This window comes from Ictidomys tridecemlineatus, chromosome 15 (genome assembly GCF_052094955.1).
Source record: "Ictidomys tridecemlineatus isolate mIctTri1 chromosome 15, mIctTri1.hap1, whole genome shotgun sequence".
Taxonomy (NCBI): Eukaryota; Metazoa; Chordata; class Mammalia; order Rodentia; family Sciuridae; genus Ictidomys; species Ictidomys tridecemlineatus.
In genome coordinates this window covers 47,965,709-47,984,064 of record NC_135491.1, presented here as the reverse complement: position 1 = coordinate 47,984,064, position 18,356 = coordinate 47,965,709, and the positions used below count along the sequence as shown (strand labels likewise).

General features: G+C 38.0%; 1 protein-coding gene and 1 long non-coding RNA gene across 4 annotated transcripts in view; one reads left to right on the top strand and one right to left on the bottom strand.

Annotated features, from left to right (window-relative positions):
- Window positions 1–18,356, bottom strand: part of Pmfbp1 (polyamine modulated factor 1 binding protein 1) — a 157,544-nt gene that overhangs the window by 102,441 nt on the left and 36,747 nt on the right. The gene's annotated exons all lie outside the window — the stretch shown is intronic.
- Window positions 6,483–18,356, top strand: part of LOC144370898 (uncharacterized) — a 47,003-nt gene continuing 35,129 nt past the window's right edge. The window contains exon 1 of the long non-coding RNA XR_013430976.1: window positions 6,483–6,589. This is a non-coding gene — a long non-coding RNA (uncharacterized LOC144370898). The remainder of the gene's footprint in view (window positions 6,590–18,356) is intronic.

Here is an 18,356-nt window from a genome sequence, read left to right as displayed (position 1 = left end):
CCTGACTGTGAAAATTAGAAAGCAGACGTGGAGATTAGATTAGGGACGTCTGTCAAGCGGAACTTGGAGTGAATATTTTAGGATACAAAATGGAAACCAGGAAAACAAAGAAAGCAGAGATTTCATTCTGAGGGGCTTGTCTTTGAAAAGTGACAGGCGGTGAGGGGTGTTGGAGGGAGCGTGGGGAAGGATCCTTACTCTTGGGAGGGAGGCGGTGGGGGTGTGCTGGGAAAGAACAGGCGCTTGAACTACTCTGACCAGGAACAGCCTTGTGCATTTGCATTATAAATATAAACAGATCCTCATCTCGGTGGAGCTGGCATGGAGACATAAAATAGATGTTCCGGTGATACTTGCATATGTCATACTTTAATGTTTAGATGTACAGACATTTGGCCTAATCACTCAAAACAGTTATTGGGCTCCTGTAATATGTTACATAGCAGCAAGGGCTACATTTTCCTCTCTATGATGTGAAGCGGGCCAACCCCTTCGCTGTATTCCTTATTCAACAGCAACCAGCCAGCAGTTACTGAGCAGTAGGCACTTTCCTAGGCTCATCTGTGTATGTTATCTCACTTAATTTTTATAACTCCCAAAAAGAAACCCACTTTGTAAGCTGGCGAAAACTGAGTCTCAAAGGATTGCCCTTTGAACACAGGGCGGGTCACTTGGCCAGCCAATGGTGGAGTTGTGTTTGCAAACTTGTGCTTCCTTCCACAAGTATTTATTGCACAACATTACACTGGGGGGGGGGGGATAAATGGTGGCCTTGTTGAGTTTAGGATGACAGGTGCTGGAAAAGTCCTAGGCATGACCTGATTAAAGGTCATGCTCAGAGCTCAGTGCAATGGGAAACAGAGAATGTCCATCATTCAGTTCCTTCATTGAATGACTATTATATAACAGCACCAAGGACCCAGAGTTGGGTTGCTGGCTCTCCTACCTAGCAGGTCTCAGTTTGGAAGAGTTATTTAAACCTCTCAGTTTCCACATCTGTAAAATGGGGATAATACTGGTACTTACCTGAGAGGCTTTTTTTTTTTTTTTTTTTTTTTTAGGATGAAATGAGATGAAAAATCTCTTGGAACCCTTTAGCAAAGTGCCTGGCTCAAAGTAAGCACTGAGTAAATGTCAGTGATTATTATTTAGAGGTGACATTTTAAGTTAACCCTTCAAGGAACAGTAGAAATTTCAACGAGGATCCCATTTTTAGAGATAGCTGCACCCTTTTGGGTGGTATTTAAAATTGTTTGGATCTTTCAAATAGAAGGGAGAGTGGATAATCTTGGGCATTAATAAGAGTCAGGATACACAGCCTCACGGTGCCTAGGGCATGCTGCTCTGGGCTGAGCGGGAGTGGAGGGCAGTAGGGTGAGGAGTGGTGGCAGTTTTGATTCCTTTCCTCCAGAACATCTCAAAGGCACTGGGGGAGGAAGGTAAAGGCCAAGGAGGTGTGCCATACCACGTGTTTTATTCCATGACTCCTTCCTGCCTTGTCTGGGGAACCGCTGAGGGTCAGTAGTTGGTCTATTGGTGTCAGTAACCTTTGCAAGCTCAGAGATGGGGCAGTGGATCAACTTTTTGTTGTTGTTGTTGTTTTAATGTAGCTTTTAAAAGACAGGGTAAAAGTCTTCATAACCCGGTATGTGGGCCCATCCTTGTACTTGCAATTAACTCTGTAACTACTCAGAAGATGCCAATGTCTAAGTGGAAACTCATCGGGATGTTCTGTGATGGTCCTCACAGGTATTTACAGTTGATGTTCTTTGTGACCAGTCAGTGACTATGTTGCAAAGAATTATTCAGAATACTGAAGATGAGCTTTAGCAAGAATCAAGGCAAGACTAAGGCAAATTTTGAAATATATGAAATACAAGAGTAAAATACTTCCTAATTGGGTAGGTCACCTCTCCAATCATAACTAAGGGCTAACAAATTGGGTCTGGTGAGTATTCTGAACAGAAAAGACAAGACTAAAAATATTAGACCTACTAAAGAAAAGCCAGGGGAGGGCTGCCAAATGGTCACAAGAACTAGAAAAACTGGGGTATAGGAATTAGTTTCTGGAAGTTCAAATCTTATTCTGCAAGGAATAACAACATACAAGAGAAAATTATTAGCTAGTGCTAGAAATTCCCTTTTTAAATTTTTTTTTTGTTGTAGGTGGACACGATGCCTTTATTTTGTTTATTTATTTTCATGTGGTGCTGAGGATCGAACCCAGTGCCTCACACATGCCAGGCAAGCGCTCTACCACTGAGCCACATCCCCAGCCCCAGAAATTCCCTTCTTGAAGGTTCCTATCTCTACTTTAAAGCTTAGAGGTCTCTAGGAGGGTGAATGCCTGGGAAGGATAACATTGAAAGACCTTGTGCACCCTTTCCAGATGATAGACTTTGACAGTGGAAAGGAAGTAAACACTCATAGCCCTGGACAGTAGAACAATGGTACCATACTGAGCTCTCCGAAACTGCAAACCAAATTAATCCATTTCAAAAATTTGTTGGGCTGATGATGGCAACATGTAACAAGTATTTTTTGTAACCCTCTCCTTGGCTCCATGTTCAAATAAGTGCCATGTTCTCTGGATTCTATGTCCTCTCTTATCTACTGCATCCATCTGTCTTCTGTCCTTCTGTACTAGTTTGGTTTTCTCTTGTCTGGGCTCTTGCAAAAAGCCTCCTACTGAATTTTCTCTCCTCCCATCTCTCCTCATGAACTCCACTGGTGGATAAATTGTCCTTTGTAGTATTGAGACATTGGATCCATTCCCAGGCTATCTTCCCAGGCATATCTCTCACTGTAGGGATATGCATTTTTGAATTGTACTATTTCTAAACAGACTACGTCATTTCCCAAGCGCACCCTGCACCTTCCCCAAACCTTTTACTCTTCCACTACTTTGCCACACCTGCCTTGATTCATCTCTGCTGGGTAATTTTAGCCTCTTCTTCAAAGCCCAGTTCCAATGCACACATTTCTATAAATCTATGACCTTGCTCCCCATACCCATCTCAGAGAGAAGTAATTTACTTTTAGTTTGCACAGTGCCTGCCAATACTTGTTGAATGACTGAATAAACTCGCTTACAGCAATTAGCACATTGTCTCCTACATCTCAGTTGGCTGGAGGATATGCATGGGCCTGTCACTTCACTAGATTCCACGCTCCTTAAAGATATGAACTGGACCTTTATGTCCTCCACAGAATCTGTACTTTGCACATATTAGAGCTCCCTAAACTTTAGTTACACTTTACTTAAAATGAAATTTAAGTGTGCTGACACATTATTTCATCTGTTTTAGGTTACTTACACAATCAAGGTAATGGAGAATTAATGGCACCCATAGATTAATTGACTGGTAAGACACAGTAGTGGAGTTGAGGCAGCTCCCTGACTTCTGGTCTAGTGTTTTGAATCCACTGTACTTTTCCATAAATAATGAGAACACTTCAAAATATTTACTTATTTAACTCCCTAAAACAAGATAGCAAGGTTGGGGCAGAATCAAAGATGGTCCTTCCCTATACCCCAAATGACACAGATGACATATTGGTGCCCATAGTACTCAAGACCCTTGTTTTCACTTAGTCTCTGAGCTTAAACTTGACATCTTTCATACTGATGGGCTGAAGGGAATCTAAGAAGCCAATAAGCCCTCATGAACTCCTTGGTCTTATTTAGACTTAACTCTCTATATGTAGTCCATAGATGCTAGATGAGTGGTCGAATTTCAAGAAATCAGGCTGGGTTGCAGATGGACAAATCATCACACTATGTTCTTTCACCTGAAGGCCACATGTGCGTGCCTTCCTACCGAGCCTGTCCACACACACGGAGCAGTGATCTTTGGGAGCAAAAGTGTCTGTATGCTACCAATAATGATTCTCTGAGATGCCCTTGCTCAGTTTTTTCCTCCCAGTGTTGTATTTCCGTGGAACATGGTCCTCCCCAGGTGGAGATCATACCCTGGACTGTAGAACCGATCCTCCCTGTCAAATATATATATTTTTATGCTTTATTATCTGACTGGACTGGTCCAGGTTTTGTGAGCATTCCTTTGGGAACTGTGTGGTGACTGGATGCTTCCAGGCTACGGTTACCTTTTGCTACCACACAGTTATTATCTAGGGTCTCCAGTGGTAATAATTAGAGCAATTAGCATAGTGAATGGCTTTGGACTGATTTATTCTCTTAAGCTCATACACAGGTAGGAAAGATTTAACTGCCCTGGTTCTGTCAGGGTCCAAATGATGCCTGGCTTCTGCTGCTTAGTCAAGCATTTCTGGGGTTAATTTTCATTAAAAAGACCCTGATACTAATGACAAGTGACTATTCCTGCCCCCATCTGCAATTTTATATTAATGTCTTTTTTTCTTGCTTCTCACTAAAGGATACAGCGACACAGCCAAAAGCTTCTGTTTGTCCCCATTACATATTGTTTTTAATTTCAATTTCAGAATTGTTTCTTTGTGAGCACCTTCTTTCTCTCTTAGAATACAAAATATTTGAGGAGAGAAATTGCTTTTTTCTTTTTTGGAAACCCAAACTGTGGGTAGTTGAAGTGATAAAATAAACAAATAAGCAAATAAATGTTTCCACGTCTGAACTAACAACATTCTAGGAATTCACAAAGGAACATTTAAATTTGAACCTGGGCACATGTCATGAGAAGCCTTTTGTGAATTCCTTAATGCCCCCATCTACATAGCAAAAATGGGGATAATAATGCTCACCTCAAAAGGTTTTAGTGAAGATGAGATGAGAAAATTTTTTTTGTGAAAGTACCCAGCAGCGCTTGGCTGCTGACTGCACTGGAGCACATTATCATATTACTAGAGAGTAGAGACCTCATATCAAAGAACCCATCCTCCTTCAATGCCCAAGAAAATGTAACTAAAGCAAGAAAAATTTAATATATCTCTTTTACGCTCCTCTGCCTGATTTCATTTGTACTTTCAAAAACAAAACAAAACAAAAAAACCTATAGTTTAGTGTTTTTAGGAATTATCAAGAATATTTAGCTTTAACTTCTTTACTTAGTAGGCAAAGAAACTGACATCCAGAGAAGTTTACTTTAAGATTGTAAGGCTAGGGCTGGGGCTGTAGCTCAGTGGTAAAAGCGCTTGCCTCGCATGTGTGAGGCACTGGATTCAATCCTCAGCACCACATAAAAATAAAAATACTGTGTGTTCATCTACAACTAAAAAAATTTTTTTAAAGAAGATTATATGGTAACAATTAGCACAGGCTGACTTCCAGTATGTCACACACAAAATAGTCTACACTGTTATTTTGCAAGGTGCACCAAAGAACTGATCCTTCCTTTTGAATCTAGGCTGAGAATGACAGCAATTCACCTTGAATTTTTTTAATCTTTATTTTGTTTGTTTATTTTTATGTGGTGCTAAGGATCAAATCCAGTGCCTCAAATGTATGAGGCAAGCGCTCTGCCACTGAGCCACAGCCCCAGCCTCACCTTGAATTTTAAAAAAACTTTTTGTTATGCTTCCAATGATTAAAGGGATACATGCTCACACTCCAGAAAATCTGGAAGAAAAGGGTAAGAAAGAAAATGAGAATTACCTATGATCCTATGACTCAGTGACAAAGATTTCTAACATTTCAGTATGTTTAATATGGGAATGATTCCACATATTTTTTTGTACTTGAGGAATTTTTTTATTAGACATTATTCTATAAACATTTCCCACTTATCTTTAAATAGTCTTTGAAAATTTGATTTCAAAGGGCTGCGTCAGATTTTTCCATGTGGCAATGGAATGGCATGCCCTTAAGAATCAGACAGACTTGGGCTGGAGTTCCAGCCCCACCCCTTTACATCTGGGTGAGGCAAAACCAGCTACTTACCTTCATTAAGCCTCACATCTGCACAATATTGACAATAGTCACCACATGTGTTTTCTATCAAGGTTAAATGCTGTAGGGTATGAAGGTACTTATCATTGTGACTGCATACTATAAGCACTCAATAAATGGTAGCTCTTTATTATTATTTTATCACATTCTTATTGGACATTTAGGTTGTTTCCAGTCATAAATAAATAGCAGGTGAAATATCTTCCCAACAGCCACCAGTATAATCTGCCTGAAATGTATATTAGAAGTTACTGCTGTGCTTAAAATCTTCTGTAGTTTCCCAGTGAAGGGTTTTCAAACTTTTCTTTCTGCAGTAGAACCCTCTGTTAAATATCATAAGTAGGACTTGTCAGGGAACTTGGGTTGTGGCATGGGTGGGTTTGGAGCCTGCACCAGTTCCCAGCTCTGCCCACCCCAACTCTCCCACCTTCCTGTTAACATGGACCCTAAACATTTCTACAGCTTTTCTGAACTCCTGGGGGAAAATTACCTACAGGGTAAAAGGCACTCTCCAGAACATGGTGCATGACATCTTCAAACTGTTCATTCCTGAAAGACTCTGATGTAATTACTTTTCTTATGACTTTGCCTAGGTTTCTGCTCCTGTCTGGAATGTCCTTAACTCCTGTCTTTCGAAGGATAACATCTTCCACTGTCTCAGCCTGTACATTATTTCCTCCAGGAAACTTTCCCTGCCCCAAACTGGTAAGAGGTTCCTCTTCCCTGTTCCTAGGATACCCAGCCAACCTCTTTACGATTGTGAGTACCACATCCTCTTGATGCTCTAGGCCATGAGCTCTTAGAGGATAGAGACTATTTTATTGACCACTGGGTTCCTAGTCCCCAGTAGAGTGTCTGGTACTGGTGGACGCTCATGAAAAAAAATTTGGAGTATCTCTTATTTCCTTAGGATAGTTTTGTAGAAGTAGGATTACTGAGTCCAAGGGGATGAATATTTTTAGGCCTCTTGATGCATTCTTGGTAAGATTTATTGCAAAAAGTTGTCAGACATTCATTTGAAAAGTAACTGCCTCCTCTGTGTCCATTAGTGTTTGCTGTTTGTGATGGGGAAATAGCCAAAGAAGCCAATTTTTGAAATGCAAAAATTGAGGGTAGATAGAGGTATCATCATTTGGGGGTGACCAACATAGAGTGGAGCCCTAAAAATATTGCTATCCAATGGCACACGTGACCAGATAGCTGGAGATACACACTACTAAACGATGGTGACTTTAGCCTCTTCCCATCCGTGTAATTTCTCTGAGCCTATTTTTCATCTGTAAATGGGCTTAATGATACCTCTTAGGGGGTCATGTGATGATTGAATTGAATCAAATGGGATGACGCACATAAAATCCGAATACATACATTTATGTGCTTTTACAATCTGTTAATGAGGAGAGCTAGATGCAGGAAAGTTGGACTGAACCAGAAGAATAGAGTTTCAAGTTTAGGAAACAATTAAACAGATCTCTCTGATTGGTTTGGCTTTTCATAAAAATCCCATAATGTCCACACACAAACTGTTAGGTTAAAACCAGAGTGTCCTACTTTATCACATGGAAAATAGAGATCATTAAGTATAAAAATCTTACATTTCAAGTGGAAATTGAATAAATGGAAATGGCTCTAAGCCACTTGAAAATATTGTGCTCAAGCTTATGGTTTTAATTACTCACGTGCTCATGACTTCAAAAACCCAAGTCTCTAGCTCAAAACTCTCTCTTAATTTGACTCTGATTCAATCACCTATATGATCCAGGCAGGGTAAATGCAGCTTTCAAGTTGAATCCATCACCTTTTTCTCCCCATATTTGTCCAAACTTGCTCTTCCTGCTGTCTTCTTATCTTAATACCACCTACTTTATTATCTCCAGCCAGAAACGTGGAGACTACCATCAACCATTAATTGTATATTAACATCTAAATATGCACCAAATCCTCTGGTTCTAATGCCCAAGTACCTCTTACACCCAGCCCTTCTCCACAACTGTTGCTGCCTTGATTAGCCCTTTGTTGTTTCTTGCTGTAGTCATCTCCCAGCTGGTATCCTTGATCTTGGTCTAGTTCCCTCCATTACATCACTCATATTCTTGTCATAAGCATAATATAATAAATCTGGATAAGAAAGAGCTACAAACAGCAATAGATATAAGTGTCTTCAAATCATGTTCTTTAAGAACTATGATGACATAGGTTGAGACATATAAGTTAAATAGTTCTGCTGTAGATAGGTACTGCTTGGCACAATGATCAAATGAAATATAACAATGAAGGATATATCAGTTTGCTTGAAATAATCCTCATGGAGAACTGACATTCACTGGATTGTGCAGAGATAACGTGGTGGGAATGCTGGAAGGCCACGGGGGGTTAAGAACAGCTTTGCCAGAGTCTGGAGGACCTACATGGACTTTGTGTTGATGCTCGAGAGAAGACCATTTACCAAAGTCAGTGATAGCTTGAAAATTCCAGGAGCCAAGATCATAACCAATAGGAATGAACTTTTCTCACCCCCCTACGATAAATTCATGGTGAAAGTTGCCAAGTGGGCTTCTTTAACTTCATGACCTCAATGAACCCCCCAATGTGAGGGGTTTTAAATGAGAATCTGACAAGTGCCTCAAGCCTTGTACACATCTACTGTCTGCAGGTGAGAGAGGAGAAAAAAGTCTAGGTTTAGAAGATGGCAGTGAGTATAAAATGGAATTTTTGGTCTGGAGACTGAGATAAGACAAATGAGACTAACAAAGAAGTCGAGATGAGGTATGGCGTTTGAGATTAGTGTTTCTCAAACTATCTGTGATGACGTCCAGTTTTAAAAAAAAATATATCTAAGCCATCATAAACTAGTATTTCTTTAAAATACAATAAAATTAATATCAGAAAAATCAAATGTAACAGAAACACAAAATATAAGACGTGTTTTTAATGACTAGATTACATAGACAGAAAGCACTGCGTCAAACTGTTGCAAAATTGTCTAAATGATTATCCTCAATTTTTGTATTTATCTCATCACAAACCAGTAACAAAAAGTTCATTCACTGGAACTGATCCAGGGACTACACTTTGGGTAGCACTGTTTAAAAGGTTTTGCTCAAGATAGATGAGAAAGATTTTTCTCACTAAAACATGCTCTTGGGAAGATACCAACTTGTTAATTAACGATCATGTATCTTTCTTTTAAAGATGAAACATTTTAGCTATTTGTGGCTTGGAAAACTTGCATATTTAGTCAGGCATAGTTGAGACCATCTCCGGGTGAAAATACTCATCAAACTGGTGGGCCCCAAGTCAACTTCTAGAAACAACAATGGTTGTGTAGATTTTAAATCCTCATCAAGAGAGTATATAATCGGTGACTATAATGTTCACTGTATTGTTTAGTGATGGATTTTTCAGCCAATAAATCAGCCATTAAAAATGTTCCTGCATGCCCACTAGATCTCAATCAATTATCATGATGTCTGATTTGAGAGGCTGATAGAGTGAGAGGAGCACCAGAGGTAGGGCAGATTCCTTTAGCCTCTATTGAACCATAAATATCCATCAAGCGGGAGCTACATGCAGGCTTCTTGCTGTCCTCTTTCTAAAGGTGAGGGGAAGACTTTTCTCTCTGGAAAGACATGAGTAGTCTATGCTTAAACATTGGAGGGAAGACCACAGCTTCTCAGATCCACTATTATTTAAGGTTAAAAAGGCTAAGAAATATCGATGAAGCAGGAATAGTCAAAAGAAGGAATGGATAAAGATCTTTATTTCTTACCTTTAAAGTCTTGTTCACAGATTAAGCTGTTCTCATACTGTGGCTAAAACCCCATTAGAGAACACACTTCACATGACTCCTGCGAGCTGTTTCTCATTAGGGTCAATAGTAAAATGATAGTTGTAATTTAGAAATAAGGAAGTGGATGTAATGCATGGGGGAAGGTAAGCATTGATTTATAGATCAAACCATAATTTGAGGGGATGGGACATGCAGAGGTTGGAGGAGAGAAAACTTCAGGGATGGCCTTCACATCGTGAAGAACGGAAATCATGTGGAAGAGGGCGTTCAGGTCCGTGAACACGCACTGAATGTGTTCGAAGCTTTGGGGATGCAGAATTAATACAATGCTGTCTCTGTTTTTGTGGTCTTATGGCAGGGGCAGATTGCAAAACGATTGCAAAATGATGGCAGACATGCAGAAATAGGAATTTATATAACATACAGATGTAGTACAGATGAGAGAGTGATTAACTCTACTAGCAGATTGTTAAGAAAATATAAACATCTATAAAGTGATGTATATAGATAAAGTGACTCCCAAATGTTAAGATAAATCATTTCTAGAAATTGTTGAAGGGAAAACTAGGGTTTAATTCACCTTAAATCAAGGATATACACAAACCTCCCACTGGTGAAGCTAGAAGTTAAAAACCCTTATCAGTAAAATTATTTTCCACTAAAAATTTTATGCACACATACCAATTTCCCTATGCCCTACCCGTAACTATCTTTCAAAATCCTTATACAAGCAGAGTCACGTCTCTAGGAAGGAATCATTGTGAGTGAGCACTGGAGATATCCATAAATAGGCAAGTGATAATTGATGAAAAGAACGAGGTCTTTGTGGCTTGGTTAAACCTTCAGAGGAGACGAGTATCCTACATCCTTGTTGGGCTCTAATACTTTTAGATTTTCTTAATGATTATGTAACAGGTAAATGCTTTGAGCATATGGATGGGATATATTATCTTTAAGATCAGATCAGTTGGTTTCTAAAAAAGAATGATCACCAATACTACTGTCCCTTATTACTTTTTATTCGACTTTATTGACATTTCATTTACATACCATACAGTTCAAACTTTTAAAGTATGTAAGTCAATGATTTTTAGCATTTGACAGTTGTGTACCTATAACCATGATCTAATTTTATAAATTTTTATCATTCCCTCAAAGAAATATTATACCCATTAATAGCCATTTTCCAATCCCTCCTTTTCCCTGCCCGAGCAACCACTGCTTCACTTCTATCTCTATGAATTTGTGTATTTTAAACATTTCATGTAACTCTAGTCATACAATGTGTAGCTTTTGTGTCTAGCTTCTTTGACTTAACATGATCTTTTCAAGGTTTGTTCATGTTGTGTTTCTATGGCCAAATAATATTCTATTGTATGGGCATATCATGTTTTGTTTATTCATTAGTTGATTGACACTTGAGTAATTTTAACCTTTGAATATTATGAGTAAATCTGATATGGGGTTTCATGTAAGTTCTTTTGTGGATATATATTTTCAGTTCAATTGGCTCTATATCTAGGAATGTAATTGCTGGGACATCATTATCTTCATGTTTAACATGTTGAGGAGATGCCACACTGTTCGCCAAAGTGATGAACCATTTTAAAATCCCACCACCAACACTTTAAATTTTTTTTTATTTTAGCCATTCTAATGGGTGTGAAGTACTATCTCAATGTGGTTTTGATTATTTGCATTTCCCTAAAAACCAATGATCATGAGAATGTTTTTATTTGCTTGTTTAATAAAATAAAAAAAAACACTTTCATAATGAAAATAGTCAACAAAACTGGGAACAGATCTAGGGATTTGGACAAATACCTCAATGGGGGAATTTTTTGAATGCTTTGCCCATTTTAAAATTGGGTTGTCTTCTTATTGTTAAGCTGTAATGGTTCTACATATATTCTGAATGCAAGTACCTAATCAGATGGATGCTTTATAAATGTTTTCTCCCATTCTGTGAGTTGTATTTTCACTTCCTAGAAAGTGTTCTTTGAAGCACAAGAGTTTTAATTTTGGTGAAGTCCAATCCATCAATTTTTGTTTTGTTACTTATATTTTGGTGTCCTATTTAAGAAACTATTGCCTAACCAGGACTCGGACTCTTAACATTTTCTAAGAGTTGTATAATTTAATTCTTATATTTAGGTCTATTATCCACTTTGAGCTAATCTGAGTTAATGGATATGATACACCTTTTGCATATGAATATCTAGTTGTCCCAAATGCATTTGTTTATTGGACTAGTTTTAACTAATTCAACTGTCCTGACAGCCTTTGAAAATCTTTTGACCATACTGTAAAGGTATACTCTTAGACTCTCATTTCTATCACTATTCTTCTCTGTCCTTATGGCATTACCATAAAGTCTTGATTACTGTGGCTTTGTAATAGTTTTGAAAGAGGCCTATAATTTTAGTTTTTCAACATTTGACTATTCTGGGTTCCTTGAATTTTCTTATGCATATTAGGAATTAGCTAATCAATTTCTGAAAACAAACAGCAGATTTTGTTAGGGTTTGTGTTAAATATGTAGAATAGTTTAGGATGTAATTGGCCTCTTGACAGTAAGTCTTCTAATTCATGTCCTTGGGATGTATTTCAATTTACTTAGGTCTCTAACATTTTTTCAGAATGTTTTCTGAGTTTTCAGGTATAAGTCTTACATTCCTCTTGTTAAATTTATTTCTGAGTATTTTATTTTTAATACTATTATTAATTGAATTGTTTTTTAATTTTGTTTTTGGATTGTTCTTTGCTAGCATATTGAGATGCAGTAGATTTTTTGCATATTGATCTCATATTCTGCAATGTTGCCAAATTTGTTCACTTGTTGCTATAGTTCCTTTTTAAATTGATAGCTTAGAATTGTCTACATATAAGATCATGTTCCCATTAATCTGAATGCTTTTAATTTTTTTCTTGTCTTATTGCCCTGGCTAAGCCTCTAATGCAGTGTTGAATAGAAATGGTAAAAATGGACTCTTGTCTTGCTCCTGACATTAAGGGGAAAATATTTAGTTTTTTACTACTAAGTATGATATGAGATTTGGGATTTTTTTAAAATAAATTCTTTTTCAGGTTGAAGAATTTTTCTTCTATTCCTAGTTTTGTTGACTATTTCATTGTGAAAGTTTTTTTTTTTAAATTTTTTTAATCAAGTGCCTTTTCTTTTTTCTCTGTTTTTAGATTTAAAAATTGAATTATTTAGTCTGGCTTTTTCCAGAAAGGTAGAGTCCATTCCTAATAAATCTATGCATTTATGTGAGGAAATAAGAAAAAGGGGGTTACTAACATTACATAGTTTCTGTTAGCTTTATTTAATAAGTTACAATAAAAAAGAGCTCAAGAAAGAACTTGTCAATTTGTAAAGGGGATTGAAAAATACAACTATTTTAAATTTTCAACCAGAAAAAGATAAAATAAAAAAGTGTTTTGAATAATAAGTTTGATATTTTTTTTAAGAAAACCTTCACACCTAAGACCCAATCAAGATCAAGGTCATCATTCCTTCTGCTGAAGTCTCTGAATTGATCTGGTAGTACTCGCTAAGATTACAGTTGCACAAAGTGACAGAGGTGGGAGAGCCAGCAATAATCAAGCCATAACAAGGGTCCATGAGCAGCTGCTGCTGAGAAATTGTACCATCTCTTTTACCCACATTTCACTGGCCAAGTTCTATGTCAAAAAATTACATATCATATGTGCACATATATTTATATGTACACTTTCTTTTTCCTTTCATAGGGATGGGTAGCACATACTTGAGAACAGTAATAAAATCTACCACAGTCTGCTCTTTTGTTGGTATTTGTTTCCCTCCTTTGTATGTAAAATACTTTCACTTCTTCTCTAAAGAAGATACACATTACAAACTCAAGGCCCTGGGTCTCATGTGATTCTTCTGGATCCAGACACTTATGAATGAAGAAGCCAACATATGGTGACAGAAGGAAATGGCCCCTATTCCTAAGAGTACTACAATAAGCATTCCCATTTGGAAAAGGAAACAACAGAAGTCCTTGGAACAGTCATAGTCACAGCAATTCTGAACCCTCTGTGAGATGGCCAGGGCCCTTAGGGGGAGAAACTGCTTTCAAATTGGGCTCTGGTTCTACTCTGTGGGGAAGCTTTCCATTTCATTGTTTTTTATAACTATGAAAGATCCTTTTCCTCATCGTCCTCCTTGGCCACATCCAAAAAAAGGCATTAAAAAGGTGTTCTCCATTGTGGCTTGACATCTTTTCTATAGAAGCAGAGATTTCCAAAGTCACTCTTTTCTCAAATAGCCATAAAAACAAAACAAAACAAAACAAAAACCTAGGATGGTGGCTATATATAAGAAGGGTTGTAATCTTACCTACATGAAATCTTTCATTTCATGATCACAGGTTGTCTTCCCATTTCTTTAGGTATTTAACTTCCTCAAAATGTTTTGTTGGCATTACATCTCTTTCAAAAATGTGGCTGGCTTTGTGTCTTCTTGATCCTGTCCAAACTCTTTATGTATCAATAATCAATTGCTCAAAAAATTTTTTTTTTGTAATATGCCTCCCTTTAGACTTAATCATACGTATCTTGGATGCTGAGCACTGTTATATGGGCAACCTTGGGAATCACAAAGCATGCTCAGAAACATGGGCTTTATTGTATAAAGACTGTCTCCAAAATAAAGGACAACAGAGCCTATTTTCTAAAATGAGAACCATTCTCTATAGTCCAGTGGTTTTCAATCAGAGGTTATTTTGCTCCCCAGAGGGTATTTGGCAGTGTCTGGAGAGACTTTAATTGCCACAACTGGTGAGGGAGTATTGCTGGCATCTGGTGCATGGAGGCCAGGGAGGGATGGTGCTGAATATCCTAACACGCACAAGACAGTCGTCTTTCCCTCCTCTTCTTTCTCCCAACAAAAAAATCATCCAGTCCCAAATGGTATTAGAAGATAAGATTTCCAAAGTCATTCTTGCCTCAGTCATTTAAAAATTCTAGAAGGATGGCTCTATAGAAAGGGTGTGTTACCAATATGAAGTCTTTCAGTCCATGGCCATGGGTTGTCTTGTTTATTTAGGTATTTAACTTCCTTTCAAGCATTTTGTTGGCATTACATAATATTAGTGCTGAGGCTGAAGAGCACCTGTTCTTAAGAGTACTATCAAAATCGAAGTCCCATGAACCCTTCCTGATGGTTCTTCAGGGCAAAAACAAAGAGCATGTTTCTGTGTTTACCCCATCAACCACACATAAATTCTTGTACTTTTTCTTGCTCAGAAGCAAAATGTAGGATCAGAGAGACTGAAAGTTTTTTTTTTTTTTTTTGACGCTTGAAGGAATCACAGTTTGTTTTTTGGCAACCCTTTCATTGTCTATTGACCACTACATCTCCATCCTCCATCTTATTTTTTTTTTTAAATATTTATTTACTTATTTTTTTAGACAACATCTTTGTATGTGGTGCTGAGGATCGAACCCGGGCCGCACGCATGCCAGGCGAGCGCGCTACCGCTTGAACCACATCCCCAGCCCCATCCTCCATCTTATTTGTTACAATTTCTTACATGGATACATCATCTTTTGAATCTGTCCTTTACCTACAGAAGATTCCTCATCATGCTAAAACAATTCTTGATTTACATGGATTTTACTATAACCTTTTAATTCTTAGTGTGGGTCTTTTAAAAGATACTTTGAAGGATAAGCTGAGCTAATGCGAAGTCCTGTTCTAGTTTATAATAAAGTGTATTATCATGATTACCGTCTAGTGCCTCCGAGAATGTTCCTATTGTCTTTAGGTGTTTGTGAACAAAATTCATAAGACTTACTACTAAAACAAGAAATGAACCCCAAGGGTTCAGTAATTTCTTGCCCAGGGCATCAGGATTCTCAAGCACAATGGGAGTTATTTTAATAAAAACATGCAAATTTCAGCGAGAGTTTAGTCCAACATGAGACAGAACACAGCAAAAGGAAAATTTAAGGAAGAGATTTAAAAACACCTCCCAGGTAATATCTGGTAGACCTTTTCTCAGGAAGTAAGGCAGGCCATACCCTCTAAAGATCTAGATTCTAGAAAAGAGAAGAAAATGCTGGCCCCTTCCTAGTTTCAGCTGTGTTCACTAGTTTACAGAGCCTAGGATCTCAAGGACTGCATGCTTGAATGTAACTGAATAATTTAAACATTTCAGATGAAAATAAACAGAGAAAAATAGAGTGTCATCATTTTTTGCAAGCATCATCTGCTTCCTATGCTACTTCTGAACATCTCTACTCAGTTTTTAAAGGAAGGACAATGTTGCCTTCTATTCAAATTCCTGGCTAGGTAGATCATTTGGTTTGACATTCTGTTAACATCTTTTTTTTCCCCCACTGATTTTATTTATTTATTTGTTCTTTTTAGATATATATGACAGTAGAGGATATTTTGACATATTATACATATACAGAATATAACTTCTCTGTCAACATTTTGATTTTCTTCACTTCCTGCCAGATTATGTTTTATTCATTTGTATCATGGTTGAAAATGTATATGATTCTTATCTTTTCCTTTTTCCATCATGACGTCTGAGCTTAAATCATGGTTTCGCCAACCTGTAGAGAGACCTGATTCTTAAATGGGAGGATAGGACACTGCAGCCCAAAGCAGCCCTGCCTGGGAGTTAGACACCTGGACACTATGTCGGCATCTGCCATTCCCTGGCTGAGTGTTATAGGACAAGTCACCTTTCTATTGTCTTGATACAATTAGGATAGGAATAATAGATGTGTAAGAGGTTACTTTCTTCTCACATATTCTCTATATCTCGAATCTTTTATATACTCACATATTCTCTATATCTCGAATCTTTTATATACTCACATATTCTCTATATCTCGAATCTTTTATATACATGAACCCAGTAACACAATAACTATATTTTCTTTGTCTGCTTATTTTGCAACAATCTTTTGTGTGTTTGTGTGTAAAAGAGAGAGAGAGGGAGAGACAGACATAGTGGCAAAGGTGGGAGGATGGAGGGAGGGAGGGAGAGAGAGAGAGAGAGAGAGAGAGAGAGAGGAATAGATAACCTCCGTAAACAATACCAGGGTGTAATAACCTGCAAACATACTCATGTTAAGGAGGATATGCAGGTATTTAAACACCTCGGTTCGAGTTTACATGTAAGCATTCGTCATGGCTACAAAATAGCATTCTCTGAAATATCATTCCCTCCCTCCCCCAGGACAGATAAAGCACCTGCAGATTCTCCCCAGCCACTGAAACAGCCCTGAAAATGCTTGTGCTTTTATAAAAAGCAGGACAAAGCTTTGAAGCTTCAGCTTGAAATCACCCTAGCATCTCCCAGCTGTAACGAGGACAGCATTTCCCTAGTCAAAACATCCTGGTCTATTTATAGGTATTCACTTCTCTGAATAATAAACAGAAGTAGCAGGCTATTCTCATATCATTTTCCTTCAACTACCCTACTATTTAATACAATGCCAATAATTAAATAAATTTCTAGAGCCACAATACGTATCTGTGGCTTTAGTTAACTAGCTTAGAGAAGACACTGACCACCATGTATTTGAATAGTCAAATCCCTGAAGGAATATTTGATTGCCCTTTGTTTAACCGGGGTTTCCAATATCTCCCTGGCTACTATTTCAGGGGGGATGGGGAGAAGGTTTTCATCTTTTTAAATGATTCCAGAAATGTCCAGTCTCCTTAGTTAAAGGGAGGCTGATTCCCTCTGGTCGGTAATGTTCCTTAGCTGATGTTGTTTTAAATAAGAATGACAGACAATATAGCATCCACGGAGACAGCTACGATTCACTCCTATTCTTTTTCAAATGCAAGTTTGTATTAGGTTATTTAATGGACTACAGTATATTTAGTATGTAAGGAATTCACACCCCCAAATGGCCGGTGCTTAATTCTATGCCTCCAGTCTGTTTTAACTAAGACGTTTTCTCCTGTGTATATAATCTTCATTATCATAGAAGTTATTTTTAATTTATAATTAACATAGTCTCTTTCTCATTACGTACGCCTTGATCGACTTGGACCCTCCGGACACGTCCTGTCTGGTACGATGCTGGCTTTGTCCTGCAGTTCTCCAAACGTGCAGTAGGTGTCTATCTTAGCCTTTTCTTCATCCTTCCTCCTCTTCTCGTCCCTGACACTGTGATATAGTGCATAATTCCAAAATGGCAGCTTTTTGAAAATTCACCTTGATTATCAGACATTAAAAGTGACTCATCCCGCAGTGACTGTCTGGCAGAAGGGATGGGATCAGACAGCAAGACAATGAGGGGACCGGGCGCATTAGCGCACTAGATTACAGAGCCCATCAAAAATACCTTTGTTCTGTCAAAGATCCAAATCATTTACTAGTTGTGTTCTACAGAGGAGAAAGAATGAGGGGGGGGGATCCAGCAAACAAACAAACAAATAAATCTATCCATGAATTTAAAATCTCCTTAGATCTCTTTTTTTCTGAGAGAGGAGGGAAGTGTCTGATCAACTGTCTCAAGAGAAGGAAAGATGGGGTTTGTGCTTCTGAAGCAGAAATCTGTAGAACTCTTTCCTTCTGTGGATATCAAATTTTCTACACTAGCTTCTGTTCTTTGAGTCTCGGTAAGAGGGAAATTGGCAAGTTAATAGGGTTTGGTCTTGTCTATGTCTGCGCTCAGTCC